Source organism: Wasmannia auropunctata, unplaced genomic scaffold (assembly GCF_000956235.1).
Source record: "Wasmannia auropunctata unplaced genomic scaffold, wasmannia.A_1.0 LD336111.1, whole genome shotgun sequence".
Taxonomy (NCBI): Eukaryota; Metazoa; Arthropoda; class Insecta; order Hymenoptera; family Formicidae; genus Wasmannia; species Wasmannia auropunctata.
Window position 1 is genome coordinate 1,828,497 of NW_012026779.1, and position 6,843 is coordinate 1,835,339.

General features: G+C 42.6%; 1 pseudogene; it reads right to left on the reverse strand.

The window, feature by feature from the left end:
• Positions 1–3,336: 3,336 nt before the first annotated feature.
• On the reverse strand, positions 3,337–4,292 carry LOC105449032 (annotated as a pseudogene).
• Between the last annotated feature and the right edge of the window lie 2,551 nt (positions 4,293–6,843).

Consider the following 6,843-nt stretch of genomic DNA (forward strand, 5'->3'; position numbering starts at 1 on the left):
TCGACAAAATTTAATATGATAAAAAATCTAAATGTGGAGTGAAGTATTTTATATAACAAATTCTGAGACTTAATTAGATTATCTTAATAGTTTTTTTTATCTAGTTTCATTCTAGATAAAAAGTGTAGCTGAATGAAGTGATCGATTGATAAATTATTATATACTTTAGTGCAAAAAGAATCGTTGAATTTGTCTTCACATTTTATTTCGCAAATAAAATTTACGATACACTAAATTTGAAATATCGCTTTATAAATGATGAAAATTATACTGACGGTGTACGTCTAAGTGTATACTGTAAGATACGCCAATTGATGTTTAAAATTCCCTTATGTATATTAGGTCCGCATAGTTTATTTATTCAAGGATCAAACCTACTTCCATTCGCGATTGTTAAACGTTCCCTCTTTCACCGAGAAACAAGGAGAATCTCTTAATAGTACAAATTAAATAATGTCTATATAAAAGTCGAAGCCTTGTTTTTCTCCACTGTATTTTGCTTATTGATATTCAAACGAATGGAGAAAATAAATTTAACGTCTGTACTGCGCGATTTATATTAATATAAAATTATATGTAAAACACGATCAAAAATATCTTTTTAAGTATTTATATACGGCGGTCAAACGGTTTTTCCTGAACGTTAATAGCATTAGTTCTTAAAGAATTCTTCTCGGACTCCTTATAAAACGGTTACGATGCCATGTTGCAGTGCCGTAATGCAGTTATTACGGGGAGATTAATCTCGATTATGTAGTAAATGCTCACTCTTGAGAAGGACACTCCCGATTTGTACCGCTTAGCTTTGTCGTTGCTCTTTCCTCCCGAGAAAATTTTCCTAGGTCCGCGCGATTTCTCGAAGTTACTGAAGATTTTAAATGTAATCATGCAAAAGACATTACGGAACTCCCCATAAAGCGTCTGGCTTTTATATCAGGTACTTCCATCAACTTTTTCTCATTTCCTGGAATGAAAAAAAGAATTATTTGCAGCCAAAGTGATCAATCTTGCTGCAATTTAAATTAGTATTTTTCTTCTTTTTTTATATAAACATGAATTTTGTTTGCTATGAATATTTACTGCGAATGTTATACACTTAGAAAATTAAGGAAATCTAAGTATTCCAGAAAGAGAAGTGAATCTTAGAACAAAAATTAAAGAAATTGCCACTTATTTTTAAGAAAAAACTTTTTAGTATTTTTTACGTATTTTAGAAAGGGATTTAAAGATATGACTGTTAATAACCATCAGAATATTTTGATACTAAGCTCATTCTAATGATATTCTAATGATTCACGATCTTTCATAACAAATGCCTATGATGATTAATTTGAAAATGCGAAAATAGAATTTAGACAGCGAATTACTTCCTAACCTCTGGTCGCACTCGAATGAGACGCGATTAAAGCATTACTATTTTCGAGTATGCCCAGAGAAAATAGCTACGTCGTTTTGCGCACGTGCGTCATGTGACGTCCTGTTCATTCGTCCGTTCTCGATGACAGAACCGACTAGTTTGGCTCCGCACATTTTATCCGACTGTGTGTTTCTTCATCATATGTAATCAGGCTGTGTTATCAAAAGGATAAATGTCTCTCATTTCTCTTCTCTAGTTTGCCCGAAACCGCACGCTTCCGAATGAAAATGATTCTATTCTTCCTCCCCCCCCCCCCCCGCCCTCTGATCTTATTTTAGGATATGTCCTTGTCTGTGGTCTAATGACGTGAGAAACGAGATAGGCCGCGATATGACATTTTAACCGACCGGGGACCGCTTTCGACCGCGACGCTTTTTGCCCGTCTTTTCGGCCGTCCGGCGAGCACAATGATATCCTTACGGCCTTGATAGCGTACATTCTCGAGGGCATACTTTTTCTATTCTACCTTCACAAAAGCGGCCCTGGTGTCGATAATGGGTGGCGATCCGCGCGCGGGTTTTAAAGAGAGAACCGGCCGGCGAGCGGCGGCCGTGGACGAACGTATAAATCATTGAGTGACAGCTCCTCGACGTGTCTACTTTGAGTGCCTATTCAGAAAATAGAACGGCAAGTATATATCGGTACCACCCGGGAGCGTTCCTGCATCTCGTCAAGTGCTCGAACTCAAGCATGTCGCGGAGGGTGGCGAGGTCCGTGCATTCCTCCTGCGATCAATTATATCGTTAGTAATATTTCGATCGTTTTATATTAATTGCGATTAAATATCCGATTGTTCCGATAGACGTTTTTGAAAATCGACAAGATCTTATCGACAAGATCGACGGCTCCTCTTCCGATAATATTCCAGGCTCGAGAGTTTCTTTTCGTAAAATGCGTTCCAAGAGACTTTCGTATTGACTGAGAAACTGAAACGGTAGAATCGCGAGTGAAGACCGAGACACCGGGGAAGCCAGCAGTTGTAACGCGCTTTCCCGCCTACGGGAAATGGTACCACCGGCGACCATTGTTCTCAGGAAAAAAGCCGCGACAGCGGTTTCCGCGCGAAGAACTGGTCTCGTATGCGCAGCGAGTCGACTGTCGTGTGCAACGGTACCGTACTGCGTTAAGAACATTTTTCAGTCTCTTTCTTAATTTATTTATATGGAATACGATACTGACAAATACTTGTTTTATCTGTTGATCTGAGATGTACTTTGAATATTTCCGAGTTTGAATACGTCCCGAAATTATATCGTCACGTAGGAAAGGAGGTACTTTGCTAACGCAGTGCAAATTACCGTGTCGCCGATCTTCCCGGTTTTTTCTCTCTTTCTCTCTCTTCGCTCGGCGTCTCACGCCTCGATGAGAACGCAAAATGCGGTGCAAAGTCGCCGGCGACCGTGAGCCGAGACTAGATGTCTGGAAAAAGATAGACGCGACACGGCACTCCGTATTAATTTTACTCGACGAGCGAGTTCTACTTCCGCGGATGCACGCATCGCTTAGAGCAAGAGCAAGCCCATTTTTCTGGTCAGACACGACGTTACGCTTAATCTTCCCAGTCGCCGAGAATTTTTCGGAAAAAGGAAAAAGGAATCGGACTTTAACGCGCGTTTCAACGTCGCGAGTCGGTCCAACAGAAAACGTGACAAATTTTATCTCCCTATCGTTAAAAGCATCGAATTACAGTAGTCGTCACACTTGGAGTAACGCCGAAATATTTTCATTACATGTACACATATAAAAAATGACGACAGAGCATCTCTAAAAATTTCTCGCGAATTCTTCCTCCTGCACGGACTCCGTGCGCACTCCCGACGAATCGCCGTCACCGTTACAAAGCACGTTCGAGGCACAAAGCAAGAGAGAGATTTGTCCACGAGCTTTGCTCGTCAAACCGCCGTACTTCGTACCTTGAATTACCTCACTCGGTAAAAAAAGGTCGACCTTCGAGTCTCCCTTCGCCGAGGCGCGCCGAGATTTTCGCGACGCGCACGTCGCGGCGTCCTGTGTGTACGCCGTACATATAAAAATAGGATTGCTCGTTCTCGCGCTCGTACCCCGGGACGGGACGGGACGGGACCGGGGGGATTACGGCCACGCGCGTGCACGCGCGTTTCGACGAGCGTGCGCGACCGCTCGGACCGCGCACGCCCGTGCTCTCTGCCTTTCCTTCTAATATACCGGGCGCGTACGACGACGTGAGGCAGAGCCACGCGTGTCGGCGCACGAAAAGTGCGTGCACGCGTGAGACACGGTGTGCCTTCGCTCGCCTTCCGATCGTGTTATTACGCGAGCGCTTGTGCTCCCCGATGCATGAAGCGATTCCCAGACCTTCTCTTCCAGCCCCTTCTCCATCCTCGCGTCCCTGCTCCCCCGTCCTTTCCTTCTTCTCCCTTTTCCGTCTCCCCGCCGTGTTTTTCCTCCTCCTCTCGGGGAAGAGAACGTGTAAAAGAGAGAGAGAGGCGAGAGAAGAGACCGTGAAGGTGTGGTGTAAACGCATACATGGACAGAAAGAGCAAGAGAGAAAATGAGAGGGAAAGAGAGAGAGAAAGAGAGAGGACGGGTTGTTGACTCGCTGCCCATTCAGCATAAAGTGCAATGACTCTTCCTCCCGATGAAAATCTGTATCATCGCCCGAAGGTTACAATCTTCGGGACACGAAATCATTTCCCGGCCGTTTTGCGCTGCGTTTTGCGCCCGGGTATTCAAAGATTCCATCTCGAGGCGTCGAACGTATCCACCGCTCGCGCGTTTCTCCCATCGATCTTGGGATTTTCCGCGTGACCTGCTTCTTACGTCGTTTACTGGATACTCGCCGATTTTTATTTATCACCTCGTAGATCGTCGGCTCTTGCCTCTTCTCGTTCGACATTTTAATCTGTCTTCCATCAGGGGGTATTCCGGGGAGCACGTAGTTTCGGTCGCATCGATTAAGATCGTCGACAGGTTATAAAGAATGTAAGAGTAGAATGCACGAGTACAATTTCGTGATACTTTTTTTCTCTCTGTATTTACACTTTTCATTTTTAGCCGCATATTTCGAAAAAGATAATTTTTTTCCATTATAAACTCGTGTCAAAGGCATTATATTTTCGACATATGAAGTATTATATAGTAGTATAATTAAGCATACGTAATTAAAGATAAACAGTGTATTTTTGCTCGCTTGTGATAATCTACTTGCTTTATGAAAATCCGGCTATTGCCCTTTGCGAATATATTTCCTGCTAGTAGTTATAAGTACAAACTGACTTTCGCAACCTTTAGCTCTTTTTTTTGCCCGTGGAATCCAAACCGTGCCAAGCCGACCGCTGCGATTGACAGTCGGACATGAAGTTCGTCGTGCACCGTCAGAATTGGATTTTGCTGTCGTTAGTTCGCGAGTGTCAGGCGATTTGGATGCGTCGCGCGAAGTGAAATTTACTTAATCTAATAAGAGGACCGAAATATTTGATCCGGTCGCTCGCGAACAAGCTTCAAAATAGCGTGACCACATTCTTCGATCGATTTCAGGGGAATTTTATCCTAAATTCGATTTTGATTTCAAACTTACAATTAGAAAAATTTACGGTGTTAAAAAATAAAGAATTAAAAGGATACGGGAGAAACGACGACTTCTTCCGTTATTCTCGCCAAGCGATGTCGAATTTTTCTTGAAATCTTTCATGTTTCAGCTTTGGAATAATCGATTTAATTCTCCATAAATCAGGATAAATAACAAGTTTTACTAGAACTCTTAATTCATAAACAGGATACTTTTGTCCTTGTAAATCAGACAAATCTGCGCATTTACCTGAACGACCGGTTCAGACTCTGAGGACCAGCACACCTTTGTGAATAATCGCCTCCATGTGTCTCGAATTGTCTGACAACGAATACAGTCGAATAGGCCAAGTGCTTGTCACTCATTCGGCGATATTTTTGGCGTCCTTACATAACATAACCGGCCATACCTCGGCTACGGTAAAGCTAGCTGGTTCCCTTTCCCTCGCGCCTTCGTCGCCATTTTTCACGCTGAGTGATTCACTCTGACATAGACGTGCCCGGAAGAGCCGCCGAGAGATGCCACCGTTTCCTCGTGCCGTTCTCGATTTATCAACGACTCGATATTTAATTTTTTCCTCCAAAACTTTACTTGCCAGAAAAATTACGTGTAATTTTTTGTTTTACGTTACCGCAATGATGGCGAGATTTTTTTTAATGTCAATTACTCGCGCATGCGATTTTTTTTTATTTTTTTTTACATAACATACAGTTAACATTAAGATAAATTTATATTATTGTCATCTGTTAGTGGTAGGTTTTTATTAGATAAATGTAAAAATGTTGCACAAGCGCGCGAAGTGTGTGTCTTCGCGTCCTTTTTGTATCCCTGTAGCGCTCGGGGGCATTTACCCCTTCCGGCCCCCTTCGGACGCACCCAAGGATCTGTCGTTGATGGATTGCATTCCGCGGGCTCTGCGTGCAGTAATTTTTGCCGAGTCAGACAAGCGCGCTTCTTCATTTTTCCGACACCTGCCTCGGTGCGCCGGGCGTCGCGGCACTCATCATCGTCTTGAAAATTTACGCACACCGAGCTCGCCGGCGTAAAAACCGACCGAGGGGAGGGGGACGGGCGGGTCGGGAGGTCAAGAAAAGGCTCCGTCTGCCACCGACGACGAGTCTCTCGGAAGAGATTGCAATTCGCGACGATTAAATGCGGAATCTCTATGTCTATGTGTGCCTTTATTGTTATTAAGCGAGATAGTTGGAAAGTAACGGTATAATTTTTTTCCCTCGTGAACTCTTTTCTATAAATAATCAAGCGGGAGTAGCAAACTGTAGAGGCTTTATTATGACGGTCTTTGTTGACTATATTGAGTCGTTATAAACGCTTCACACAGGGACTGTGAAAACTTGGATGTTCTTGACGTATGCTATTTTAGCTGCTGCACGCACACAAATACATGTCATCTTCATTATTTTTTACTCTTATGAACGCGCTCGGTATTTGTTTCATGAGATTTCCTCATTTCGAGCAATATTAACGCGAGATATTCGCGTCTGTCGTAATCAATGATTATCAAGCAAAAAAAATATACAAAAATCCAATCCGTTTTAAAATATTTGAATGCGTTCATTAGCGATATTTATTTAAAATTGGTAAAAGATCATCTAATGGCATTTCGAGCATTTAAATTGCAAAATAGAAAATACATAAGTTGAATAATATTATCAACGCCTCTCGGCGAATTCTTCTATTTAAAAATGTATCTGTTGTAATGTCAAGAGAAATTTTAAATATTGCCTATAGATCGGTCGCAATATCAGTTTTTTTCAGTTTGTTTACATTCAATATCGGATCTCCGGAACCTGAAATCGCGCCGTATAACTTCTTGACTTCCCGCGTCTTGGTGATAGACGGGGCGGATGAAGGAAGGTCA